At 34.0% G+C, this 14,414-nt stretch overlaps 1 protein-coding gene across 3 annotated transcripts in view; it reads left to right on the top strand.

Annotated features, from left to right (window-relative positions):
• The first annotated feature begins 13,093 nt into the window (after window positions 1–13,093).
• The window catches only part of LOC108686423 (zinc finger protein 490), an 11,584-nt gene continuing 10,263 nt past the window's right edge, over window positions 13,094–14,414 (top strand). The window contains exon 1 of one of the 3 annotated variants that reach the window (XM_018191732.1): window positions 13,094–13,228. The gene's annotated coding sequence lies outside the window, so the exon portion shown is untranslated. Of the gene's footprint in view, window positions 13,229–13,371; window positions 13,411–13,486; window positions 13,718–14,414 lie in introns of those variants that run through there. The other 2 variants (XM_018191734.1, XM_018191733.1) reach the window with 2 other exon arrangements.

The raw sequence follows: 14,414 nt of genomic DNA, 5'->3' as shown, positions 1-14,414 counted from the left end.
TATATATATATATATATCAACCAATTACATTTAAAAGTGAAGAAAATTAGTCGAATATAATTAAGTTTATGATTAAGTTGATTTCTTATTACATATAATTTCTTGCTACGCATAATTAGATCCGAGCTTAATTGATTAATTTAATGATTTTAATTTTACTATATTCATTGCACTACACCTACTACACCCATATTACACCCGGGCTTTGTTCGTTTTCGTAATGTGTAAATCTATTGAATTACCAAATAGTGACTTTTCCCAAATGAAAATAATGAAGACATTTTTCTCCAAATGATATCTAATCTATTCCATAAAATTTATTAATTACAAAGAAAATTATTAGGAGTACAAATTAGTTCAGTCCATTTCCCTAAAGATAGCTCCAGCTGTTGTGAATAGTTCATAGTGACAGCTGATTTTGGCGATTTCAGAGAGGTTAAACATCTGCTAATAATATTCAGTTTATATCACTTTGAGTTTCATACAAAAACCTTGATATTTTTGAAATGTCGAATTTTGTTAACTAGCATTTGCGGGAGATTTTGATTTTCTGCTTTAATTGGAAGAAAAGTGCGGCTGAAGTCCATCGAATGCTTGTCGAAGTTTATGACACTGCTCCAACTGATAAATCATGTAGGGAATGATTTCGATGTTTCAAGGATGGAGATTTCAGCGTTAAAGAGCTGAACAAGCCTCGCTTTGAACAGTCAAAAAAATTCGAAGACAAAGAATTAGAGGCATTCGAAGAAGATCAGAGTCAAATATAAGAGGACGATTGGGAGCAATGGGAATGATTCAAAAACAAGGAAATTGGGACCTTATGAACTGAAACTGAAAGACATTGAAAGGTGATTTTTCACTTGCGAACAGCTGATTCAAAGACAACAGAGAAAAGGTTTTTTGCATCGGATTGTGACTGGAGATGAGAAGTGGATATTCTACGACAACCCCAAGAAGAAAAAACTACGCTAAGTCCAGTCAATCGTTGCCATCAACCTTAACATCAACACCAACGGCCGAACATTCATAGTTCGAAGATCATGCTCTGTACCTGGTGGGACCAAAAGGGTCTTGCTTACTATGAGCTGCTGAAACCTGGCGATTTCATTACGGGCGATCGGTATCGGCTGCAATTGATTCGTTTGAACCGTGCATTGCGAGAAAAACGGCTAGAATACGAGCAAAGACATGATAAAGTTATTCTTCTTCATGACAACGCTCGGCCTCATGTCACTAAAGTCTTAAAAAATATTTGGAAACGCTCAAATGGGATATTTTACCATACCCGCCGTATTCTCCGGACATTGCTCCTTCTGATTACTGGTTGTTCCGAAGGATACAGCAAGTCACCGGTTCACTTCTTTCGCAGAAATCGAAAATTGGTTCCAAAATTGGATCGCCTCCAAAGACGAGTCATTTTTTCGAGATGGAATTCGAAAATTGCCAGAGAGATAGGAAAAAGTAGTAGGTAGCGATGGACAATACTTCAATTGAATTTATCTTCATTCATTTTGTTTTGAAATAAATGCATTTTTGAACAAAAAATCGAACTAATTTGTACTCAATAGATTAGATCTATACGTTGTTTTTTCATTAAAGAAATGTTTAACGAATGTATGAGGTTGCGTGTATATTTTAACGCTCTCGTAATATACTTATATATACGACAACTATAAACGTTTTCTAATTTTGTGCTAATAAAAAAAGGACTTTGTTGTTCACGGAACAAGGAATTGGATGTTTAAATTGTCATCAAGAAATAAGAAAAAAATTTTACATACATAAAGATGACATCAACACATACAATTCTAGTTGATTTAGAAAATGCACGAGAATGAACTGGAAATATATACACGATGGCCCGTATTCAGAACGCGCTTTTATCTCTAAAATTCTATAATATGCGTGACGTAAATTATAATATGTAAGCGCGTTATGAATCGGGTCGATATCTATAACTCCTGGTAAAGTACCACGACTTGAATGCAGCTTCGGTGAAAGAAAACAAGAGTTACACAAGATAAAAAAAAATTACATTAAAAAAATTTACAAAATTGTAATATTTGTTAAAATAATAGAACATTTACAGTAAATAAATATTTATTTTAAGAAATAATACTTCAAAGTATTATTCAAATAAATCAAAGTATTACTTTTTATTGAATAAATTTTTATTTACTATAAGCAAATGTCTTATTGATACTATTTTAAATAAATATTTATTAAAATTTCGTAAATTTTTATTTTTAGTATATAAGAAGTGAATTACTATGATCAATTATCGATTACGTGCTCAAGCTTAATACTTACAATAGCCAAAATGAATGACATCACTTATTTAATTTGAGCACTGTCAAACCAAATTGAATACCAAAAAACAACGCTTATAAGCATGAATACTTACAACGTGTGAGAGTATATCCACACAAATTTGCATAGTCGTATAAACGTATGTATAAAGAAAATTATCCAATCGCATTTCTCTTATAAAGATGTAAAATATAATGGATAATTTTCGTTATTCATACATTTATATGACTATGCAAGTTTGTATAAATATATCCTGAGCGTGCAAACCGAACGCAGCCGTGTGTTATTTATTCTAGAATTTAAAGTTTAACATGTGTAATTATAAATATCATGTATGGATGACAGAATGTGAAATTTAATTCAAAAAGAAATTTCACATAATATATTCTCATATTATAGCATTCCATTTAACGTTCACAACACTCATGGAATCATTTCATTTTTGTTAATCAAATGTTAAACAAGGACAAACGATGCTTGTGAGCGTTGCGAGTGTTAAATGGAACGCAGCCTATAAGACAAATATATTTAAAGTATTATTTTATGTTTATTATTTACCTTACTTTACAATTTACTCACTTTCTTCACATTGAAATTTTAATAACCAAAATTTTTCAATTAAAAATGCACAAACTAAATTTTATATTACAAAAATTGGCCCGTCAACTCTGTAAAGTTGGATAGAAATGAATTATTAGGTGTAATAAAAAGAAATCCATTATTTTTCCATTCAATTTCATGCAAAAATAATGGATTTCTTTTTACTATAGTACACCTAATATTTAGAGTCAACCATAGATAAAATTTCATAAAATAAACGTAAACAAAATGAGCATCAAGTGTTTTAGCTATAGAACTTATACTACTAGAAGAGGAAAGGGTCTATCCAGTCAATGAGTGGAAAGTGTGAGCAAAACTGAGAAACAAAAAAATGTATATTTCTGTTCTGCTCAATAACTTTTCTTCTTTCTGTGCCAAAAGAGGATAGAAGAAGACAGAAATACTTTCTGTCTCTCAAAATGTCTCTCATTCCATAGCATCGGAATCGGAATGACGAAACGAATTTCTTACTACAAATAAGTTCACTAGCATTCCGTTCCGTAAGAAGTTTCTTTACTGGATACTTCTCATGGAACAAATCAAAATGGATTCCGATCAGAATTATTCAATTATTCCTTAGATTTTTATTGTGTTTTCTGAGGAAAACGAAATAATTCCGATCGGAATCCATTTCGACTTTATTCCATGATAGATGCCCTGTATTCGAATCACTGGAATCATGACTAGAACAATATAGAAACGATACGGAATCAACGGAATGTCATATCGATTGCAGACTATGTTATGTAGCAGTAACTCAGTTACTGTTGGTGATTGAGAATTTGACAATTTTAAAGAAAAAAATTAATAATAATGCTTATATTTCAATACGATATATTCTTGTTTTATATATACGCAGTCCAACGAATGCCAGCAATTCTTATAATATACTGATGATCATTCTGAAGTAATTGAAGAATTTCTCACGATCGTTTTTTGCATTTCAAGAACTAACTTGCACCTTAGAGCACATCTCATTCTTGTAAACTTTGGCTCTATCCAGAATTTTTGTTTTCTTGTATATTTCTGCTGTTTCAATAAAATGTTATAAATAAAATTTTCACCCACTCTTAAATACCGAATAGCATGCCAACTTGACACATTTCTTACCTTTCGCAATAATTTTAACATTAGTAATAACACTACTTCTTTCCATCGTTTTTTACATAAAAAGTTTCTCAATATTCGTTCAATTTTCTTATACAGCACAAAAAGATTGCAGAAATATTGCAGAATGATTTCACTGAAACATTGCAATATTGCATGGTGGTTGCGAAACGTTGTTGAATCATTGTTGCAAAATTCCAACAATGTTAAGATGTCTGCTTTTTATTATATTGCAATAAAACATTGCAGCAATAGTGCAATATAATGTACTTGGATTTTTTACGAAGACTCTAAAATGAAAACTATTTCTATAGTACATCTCACTAATTTTAATTTTTTTACAAATCGCATTTCTAGTAATGTGTTTTCTAAAAGCAATTTTTTAATAATAAAACCATAAAATATTCCAATAAACATAGTATTAATTCTGAAGGATAAATTTATTCATAAGGATAAAGCATGTATGTATGTGCCCCGAACAAACTACAAATATTATCTACATTAATATAATAATATAGTCGCTTGGTAAGTTAATCGCAGTGATTCTTTTTAATTCGAAACCGAGTCAATTGAAATTGATTAAAAAATGACTATTCATAGGTATTTATTAATAATTTATTAATAAAGAATTCGGATGTGTACATGGGATCCTGGGGGTGCCGTCCTATATACACGGAATCGGAACGAATTTCTTATTAGAAAATTGAGATCACAATTCCATTCCGTAAGAAATTTCTCTACTCGTCCCATGTAGCCGGAACAGAATGGAAACAGACGGAATGTCGTCTCGGTCGCAAGCTAATTTGTTTAATTTAATCGATATTTCATTTTAATGCGATCAAAGCAGTAATGTATAATTTGTGCGATTATCTTACCTATATCATTACTTTGAATACTCCAAAATATTGAATTATAAGAGTGAGATATACTTTGTTATCAAAATTCTATTGCGTTCCGGTTACATGAGACGAGTAGAGAAAATTTTTACGGAATGGCATGTTCAGTTGAGTTGGTTGAATCTAAACATTGAAACGAATATTCATCAGAAACTTTTTTTATAAATCTACAGCAATGGATGAAGAAGTAGTGTTATTACTAATGTTAAAATTATTGCGAAAGGCAAGAAATGTGCCAAGTTAGCGTGCTATTCTGATATTTAAGAGCATACGAAAATTTTATTTCGTTTAATATATATAATAATTCATTTTATTGCAATAGCAGAAATGTACAAGAAAATGAAAATTCGATATAATCAATGTTTAAACAAAGAATGAGGTGCAATAAGGCACTATAAACGTGAGTATCCGCCATTTTTACTTTCTCCACTCCTTGTTCTGTTCTCCACTCCGCCAATGAGTTGAGAAGGTTATAATGGTCGTTACAATTGTTATAGATTATAGCTTCTAAGCTGTTGAAAACTTTGTGGCTTCATATTTATGTATTTCTGCACTTCAAAATTTTACCATAAGACTAAGAGACGAAAAGAAGGATATAAAAAACTGAAATATTATATATTAACAAGGGCAAAACGATTTATAAAATGCCTTGTTGCGTTGCGGTAAATTGTATCAGAAAAAGTATTCGATTATTTAAATTTCCTGCGGATAATATTCGTCAACAATTTGCTGTATTGCTGTAGAATAAATATATAACTTGTGAATAAACATTACTACATTTCCTCGCAGATGAAAAATTTTAATCCTTTTCTTCAAATTGACATACATATTTGGCATCTTATCTAGAAATAACCTGAATATCAGATATTCTTCAAGTCCTAATATTACAATAGATATTCAACTGATTTTGAGAGCAAAAATGGAATGAAAGGAGCTACAAAATTCAAATACAAATCATAACCTGTAATGACCACAGCCCGTCACAGATAGAATGGAGAGCAAGAAGAAAAGGAATAAAAATGGTGGATGTGAATACCTATGTTTTTAGTGCTCTAAGCGTAAGTGACAATATAGTCCTTGAAATGCAAACGAGCAATTGTGAGAAATTTTTTAATTACTTCAGAATAACATTGGAATTATTTAAAGAATTGCTAGCATTATAGTTGGATACGAATATATAAAATATTAGGTATACAACTTTGCTTCCGCCGTTTTCCTATAGATGGCTTTAGCGGTAAGTGGTCGAAATAAATAGATCATAGACATCATACAATAAACTTGGGCATCTATCAACATAACCCCATAGAAACATTAGTCGATTTGTGTCTGCATCATAAAGTTATTCTCGATTGAAAATGTCAGTTTACGAGCCAAATTCTCGTCATTTGTGGGAGGTTTTAATTTTTTGCTTCAATATGAAGAAATCTGCGGCTGAGGCTCATCGAATGCTCTCAAATACTTATGGTGAGACCGCTATTAGTGAAAGAACGTGAGTGCGTTTCAACGCTTCAAGAACGGTGATTTTTGACGTCCAAAGTCGTGCTCTGTATTTGGTGGGACCAGCTCGGCGTAGTGTATTATGAACTGTTAAAACCGACTGAAACAATCACAGGCGATCGGTATCGAACGCAATTGATGCGTTTGAGTCGAGCATTGAAAGACAAACGGCCGCAATACAACGAGAGACACGATAAAGTGATTTTGCAGCATGCTCGACCCCATGTTGCGAAAGTGGTCAAGACATACTTGGAAACGTTGAAATGGGAAGTCCTACCCCACCCGTATTCTCCAGACGTTGCTCCCTCTGACTACCATTTGTTTCGATCAATGGCACACGGCCTGGCTGATCAGCATTTCCGGTCTTATGAAGAAGTAAAAAATTGGATCGATTCGTGGATAGCCTCAAAAGATGACCAGTTTTTTCGAGGGATTCGTACGCTACCCGAAAGATGGGAGAAAGTAGTGGCTAGCGATGGACAATACTTTGAATCATAAATGTATAACCAGTTTTTTACAATAAAACCTCAAATTTCGGAAAAAAACGGCGGAAGCAAAGTTGTACACCTAATAAAAATATATTGTATTAAAAAATAAGAATTATTATTAATTTCTTCTTCAAAATTATCAAATTCTCAACCATCAACAATATCTGAATCGACGTAGTCTGCAATCGACATGACATTTCGTTGATCCCGTATCATCTCTATACCATTCCGGCGATGATTTCGGTGGTTCCGATACAGTAGAGAAATTTCTTACGGAACGAAATGCTAGTGAATTTATTTCTAGTAAGAAATTTGTTCCGTTGTTCCGATTCCGCGTACAGCTTGCTCATAGTTCGACTGTATTCCTCCTTTAGTAGTATAAGTTTAGTACTATGGTTTTAATATCTCATGAAATGGCACTCTAAGACTAGGTTTTCACTTAACGTTTTCAGTGTCAAAATAAGTTATGTGATCAAAATTAACGAATATCAAGTGTCAATTTTGATTACATGATTGATTTTGACATTAAAAATTAGCGTCGTAGCGTGAAAATCTAATCGAGCGTCAAATGAAAACCTAGTCTTAGGATGCCATTTCACCCAGCCTAAGAGAAGTGATACCAGGGAGTTAGAGAGCCTCAGGGTGCAGTCACATAAAGCGTAACCTACGTAAGCGTAACCTGCATATTCTAATAATATTACTAGAATTATATCTTATTTACTAGAATACGCCATTCTGAAAGCTGGGATTCACATTGGGCGTATTTCACAGAAGATTAGAAATATGCGACTAATTGCTAATCAGAATTTCTGTTGTACACTCTAACAGAAATGCTAAACGAATTTACAATTGGTTTTCGTAACCTATGCATCTTGAAAAGTACGCTAAAGTATGAGGAATCGGCACTTTTCCATTGCGTACATATGAGCGGATGATTGTGAATGAATTATTAAAATCGGAAAATGTTTTGTGAAACTACTCTTACTCCTACTACTATTATTACTTAAACTTTTTTAACGCGTTTTTACATGAAATGAAAGAATCTGATAAAAAAAAGCGTCATTCTGCCCTGTCTGAGATATTAAGTGTTAAAGTTAATGACTATTGAAGTTACGAAATCTGTCATAGAAGCAAAATGAGGTCTATAATTGTATTGTTCCACATGAATTTTGATTGATTTCGACTTTCCATACAATGCAAAGGAGTGCACGACTTCTATAATTGTATTGTTGCAAAATCGAAGCTCATATGTATTTTTTCAGACAGAATAAGCTAAAATGAGTCAAAAATTGAATTCGACGTAGAGTATCATCATGTTTCGGTAATAACAAAATAGCGCAAAAAGCATAAAATGATTAGGCAGAAAGGAGCTCTGCATAATAAAAGGAACAGGGAACAGAAAACAGAAAATAAGAATTTCAACTTTATCAGAAATCACGTATTGTGGAATACACAGTTTATAACAGGTTGAAATTCTTCTCTGTTTCTTGTTTCTTTTATTGTGATGGCACCCTAGGCTGTTTCCATATGCGGCGTAACTTGCGTAACATAACTTGCACCAGCCAATCAAATCGTCTTTATTAGAATAATGCGTATTACTTACAATTTGGGCGCAATTTGGGTGCATTGCGTTTATGCAGTGACGCATCCACTGTTTTCTCATCTGTTCACATGATCTAAATTTATCCGAATGGATCTCTGTAATAGCTGCTCGGTATCATACTGGTATCGTATCTTCCTATAGAAAACTGGACGAAACTACAAATTGTTAACACTGTAAGTAAACGGAATGGGTCGCAATTAGCTGGAAATTTATTGATGCTTTACGAATAATTATAATGTAATATTTTTAGACTATAAAAGATTATACTTTTACTAAGATATTAAATTTTATATAAAAGTAATGAAAAAATAATTTATTAATTTTATTGGGAGTACAAATAAGTTTTCGCCGTTTTTTATCAAAAATTAAGCATTTATTGTGAAAGAACGGTACATAATGTTTTATTCAAAGTAATGGCCACTAGCTAGCAAATCGCTAGCCACTACTTTTTCCCATCTTTCTGGTAGCATGTAGATCGCGTCGAAAGAATTCTTTTGAGGCTATCCAATCATCGATACAATTTTTGATATCTTCATATGAAGTGCTGCTCAGATAGGCCATGCGTCATCGATCAGAACAAGTGGTAGTCGAAAGGAGCAATGTCTGGAGAATACGACGGGTGGGGTAGAACTTCCCATTTGAGTGTTTCTAAGTAGATTTTGACCGGCGTCGTAACATGTGGTCGAGCATTATATGCAGGAGAATAATTTTATCATGCCTGGAGTAATGGACGCATTTTTCCTTCGGCTCAATCTCATCAATTGCGTTCGGTAGAGAGCCCCAGTAATGATCTCGTTCGGTTTGAGCAACTCATAATACACGACACTAAACTGATCTCACCAAATACACAACATGAGTTTTTTTCCATGAATATTCGGCTTGGCTGTCGATGTTGAAGCATGGCTAAGTGGTCCCCATGATTTCCTCTTCTTTGGGTTGTCGGATCCATTTCATCATCAGTGATTATACGATGCACAAAACCCTTTCGTTTATCCCTGGCAAGCAGCATTTCACATGTGAAAAATCGGCGTTCAACGTTTCTCGGCTTCAGTTCATATGGAACCCAACTCCCTTGCTTTTAAATCATTCCCAATGATTTCAAACGATATGAAATTGTTTGTTGAGTCACTCCTAATGTAAGTGTAAGTTCTTTTTGCGTTTGGCACGAATCTTCATCCAATAATGCTTCCAATTCCGCGTCTTCGTATACTTTCAGCCTTCCTACGTTCTTTGTCTTCGACATCAAATTCACTGTTCTTAAACTTTTTTGAAACCACTCACTTAAGGCAGCATCACCATATACTTCTACAAGCAATCTATGAGCCTCAGCTGCAGATTTTTTCAAATTAAAGAAGTAAATCAAAAGTTCCCACAAATGACGCTTATTCGGCTCAAAACTCGACATTTTCGTACAAAAAAAATATATGATGCTGATACAAAATCGCTAATATTTCAAGGTTATGGTGTTGCCGGATGTCCAATCTTACGATATGTCGTTTTACATCAAACAATTTTAACTATAGTTTATTAGTGGCGCCATCTTTTGCAAATGGCGGAAACTTATTTGTACTCCTAATTTATAAATATGAATTAGCAAACTTTATATATAACTTTATATATTTTTTCTATTATATTAACTCACTTTGCATTATTTTTACTTTACTAGGATCGATTTTCACAAGTTCTTCATTCTTTTTATTTAATATTTTAATAAAATGCATTTTCAGTAATATAATTAACTATTAGCTGGTAATATTACGAACAGCAAGATATTTAATTTACGAAGGAAAGGGCGAAACTACAACGCAGTTTGTCGTTCGTTTTACGCAGTAGCGGCAGTACTGCGAGCAGAGCATCCTGAGCAGGACCTTCGAGATAGCTGCGAGATGCGTAGATGATATACATCTCTGCGTAAACAAATGACAAACTGCGCTGCAATCGCCTTCGCAGGTAGAATAAACAAACGACATCTGCGGCAGTCACTGCATAAACGAATGCATCTTTTGATACGATTTGATTGACGCAAATTACGCTTACGCAAGTTAAGGGCTCGAAATAAGAATTTCAACCTATCAGAAATTGTATATTCCACAATACATGATTTCTGATAAATTAAAATTCTCTGTTTTCTGTTCCCTGTTCGTTTTATTATACCCCTTACACTGTATGAAAGCAGCCTCAGGAAAGAATGGCTAATTGCATCATGTGACCCGTCTCTTCTAATTGACATGGACATCAAAGTTCCATGTGCATGGAAGAGATTGGAAGAAACTGATCACTTGACCCTTGTCCTGATTGGCGTGGGCATTCACGTGATGCAATTTGCCACTCTCTCCCTGTGAGACTCTCTACAGGGATCGATTCTGTATCATCGAATGTTCTCACTTCTCGTACTTTCATCTCACGTGAAAAAATACGCGCGATTGACTATGAACATGGTGAAAATACGATATCCCTAAATTCACGAGAATAAAAAATCACAGATATGAGTGCGAAATGCAAGTGATACATAACCAAAGTGATACATAACTTTGGTTGTGACGCACGTAAGCTCACACACGTGTACAGGGTGGGCCATTTAAAATTTGGAATTTAATTTGGCTCTAAAAAAAAACGCATAAATACCGTATAGCGACCCATTTCGTAAATGTCAAACAAAAAACTAAATTTCTGATACGTCATAAATGTTATTACGACTTTCAAAATAACCGGTAGTTGAAATTCCAAACGCTAGATCCACCCTATATATGCATAATTTATAACAAAATATAATTTATTTCAACATAAGGATATTTATGAACAGTATATTATTCAAATAACTAACATAATAAAATTATTTATGGTCTTATAGCGTATTCAATTTATTGATTCGATCTCTGAGTCAATGATTTGTTCTGTTTCTTTAGCTGCAAAAGAATAGCTAAATTGTGCAAGAAATGCAACTAGGAAGAATAGATTGTTGACTCAGACGGTTGAACCAGTCGGATCGAGTAAATCGAATACGCTATTAGTGTCCAATAATATTTTTGAGTGAATTTTAATCTTACAATTTCATTAATTTTTGTTTAAACTGAAAATTTAAAAATGTACGCAAAAATATTATTAGATTTGCTTCGACCGTATAGGAAATGGTTCAATTGAGCACTGTAGCAACTGCCAGACACAGCGACTTCTATTTAGGGAGGTTTATTTTTATTTTTTTTCTCGCACTGTGATTGGCTTGTGCGCAATTGAATCGTGGGCAATTGCAAGTCTCTCGACCGTATAGGCCATTTTATCATCTTAATTTTTAAAATAATTTACATATTTATATACTTAATATATTTTATATACTAACCTATATAATTTTCTAAATGTATTGTCTGGGATTTCAAATAGATCTTGTATATCTCGTAATCGTTTTTTTATTAAATTCAAATGTCTTTTGCGAATTTTATTTTTATCATTTTGTTCCATACAAAGCATAAAAATAATGTCTATTGCTGGAAACAATAATCTACGCTTTTAAGTAGAACAAATTTTGACAAATTTCTACTAATTTCGACCAATCTCGATATGCTTTAACATTATTTAATACAATTCGACATAAAATTTTTTGTCGCGCAATGTCATGTCGTGAGAAATGTCGCATTTCCATTATGATGAAAACTACTCAATCAAGAGCTCACTTTTATGATTTAAACTAGAAGAGTTTTGCTCGCGTCGCATGCTCTGACATGCTCTAAAATTTTCTTGCTATAGCATTTACTCATTCCAACGTGCTCGTTACAATAAGTAAAAGCTGTAACAGGGAGCATGTTGGAGCATGCGACGCGAACAAACTTCAGGTTTCGAAATACACAATCGATCCTCAGCTTACTATCAAGATTCTCATTGAAATTGATATTGATATATTGACGCGGATTTCCATGATCACGTGATTTCTGGTCTCACATCATCGGGCCTTGGCCGATCTCTACTTTTAAACTATTCTACAATGTGGTCTTTATTTCCTGTTTCTTGCTTTTTTTCCTCTTTGCAAACATTTTATCGACACTTCTATTTCTTGCTACGTGTTTCCTGCTTTTTCCGAAGTTCATTAATTTTTATCTCGGGCGACATAAAACAAAATACCAGATAAGAAGCAAATAGACAAGACGTAAAAAAATAGCAAAAAGTAGAAAACAGAAAACATAAAGCACAATGTGGAATAGGCTTTAGGCCGAGTTAATACCGAATTCCTTGATGGAAAAGCTAAAAGCGGAAAAACGAAGCCAATCAGAACTCACGGGAAAACAGAAGCAAACAAGCGGAATGTATCGCCTTCTGCTTTTCCACCAAGATGTGAACATTCCCTTACAGCGTTTTACAGCGGCCCGAGTTTCACCAACTTGGGTTAAAAAATGCTTTGCGATTGGTTACATGCTCTACCAATAGGAGAGCACGAAACATCATTATTTCATCCCAGGTTAATGCAAACTCGGTCGAGTCGAAAACGCTATTAGAATCTCTAATCGGGACTATTTCCATTTTACGGAGTTTTCGCCTGCATCTCTTTTACTTCATGACTTCCGGCCACGCGTGTGCGCCGACTCGACTAAACTCCCGCGCGGACCTGGCATTGCTCGCCTGGTGGAGAAGACGGAAAAGGCAGCCTCAATCAGACAATCGGCGTATCGACCGAGCATACATCGTCATCGGCTCAGGACGTGTAGCGTGTCATCCAAAATCTTGCGAAACAACGAAAGGTATATGCAGTGATTGATGAGCAATAATAATCGATATCAAACGCGCGGCATTTTCTCAGCATTTTCACTACATCGTAATTCCGCTTGACGATAAACGCTCCTTGTTTTACTCCCTCCCCCTGCTGCCCGGGTTGGCCATATTGCTAGCCGTTGATAAATTCACGAGATTTTCGTACCGACTGGTGAGCTTAGCTTTTGGTGGAAACGTCCCAACACATTTTCATCTATTCCGTCTGTTGCGATTCTTGACGTGTCCATGATGGTTCGAGACGTAGAGAGACGCGCGAGGGAACATCAACGAGTGGAAGGAATCGTGCGCTTGTGGAATCACAAAGCGGGTATTCAGCCCAGCTGCGCCGTTGCGTTTTCGCGATGCGAACATACACGCGATTTTCATTCGTCTCTCTCACTCGCATGTTTCTCCTTTGATGGTTTCGAATTCCCGCTTTCTTCCATTTTTGGTAGACTTCTACACGGCTTTGATTTCGAGTAAGAATCGCGCAGAATTATCCGTACGGGCACGTCCGCGCAAGATTTTTTTCTTAACGTCGGTTCAACAATTGCCACACAGATGTACATGTTTATGCGCCCATTTGTTAGTTTTATGCCGAGTTGTTCAGTCTTCGAAAAATATCGTATATAAAAATGTATGAAAATAGTTCAGTTTACGTTACATATATTGTAGATATATTATAGATACATATATTATATTTTTCTATTTCATAATAAATTTTCATATGCGATATTTTTCGAAAATAGAAGGCTCCTTTTTACCTTACGAAGACTGAAAAACGACAGGAAACGGGAGAACAACTACCAGAAGTATCGATGTGTCCACTAGGTTCTGTGTTGTGAACACGTTTGTTATTTCCATTTTTGGAAGAAATTACATAAATTATATAAATTAGCGAAAGAAATAAATGATATCGAAAATTGTTTAATTAAAAAGAAAAACAATCTACATATTGATTTAAGATTTTTTAAAAGTTTAAACTAAATCGAGAATAACAAAATTTCTGTTGTAGGTAAAATTACAACTTTTTGTTTAAATATATCCATAGGAAAAATATAAGATAGGAAAAATATAAGGAAAAGTATAAGATATAAATAATTAAACAATATAAGTTATATATGATATGCATATGCAATGAATATAAAAGATAATAAGAATGTAAAAGATACAAAA

The sequence above is a fragment of the Atta colombica genome, unplaced genomic scaffold (assembly GCF_001594045.1).
Source record: "Atta colombica isolate Treedump-2 unplaced genomic scaffold, Acol1.0 scaffold18, whole genome shotgun sequence".
NCBI lineage: Eukaryota > Metazoa > Arthropoda > Insecta > Hymenoptera > Formicidae > Atta > Atta colombica.
This window is presented reverse-complemented; position numbering and strand designations above follow the sequence as displayed.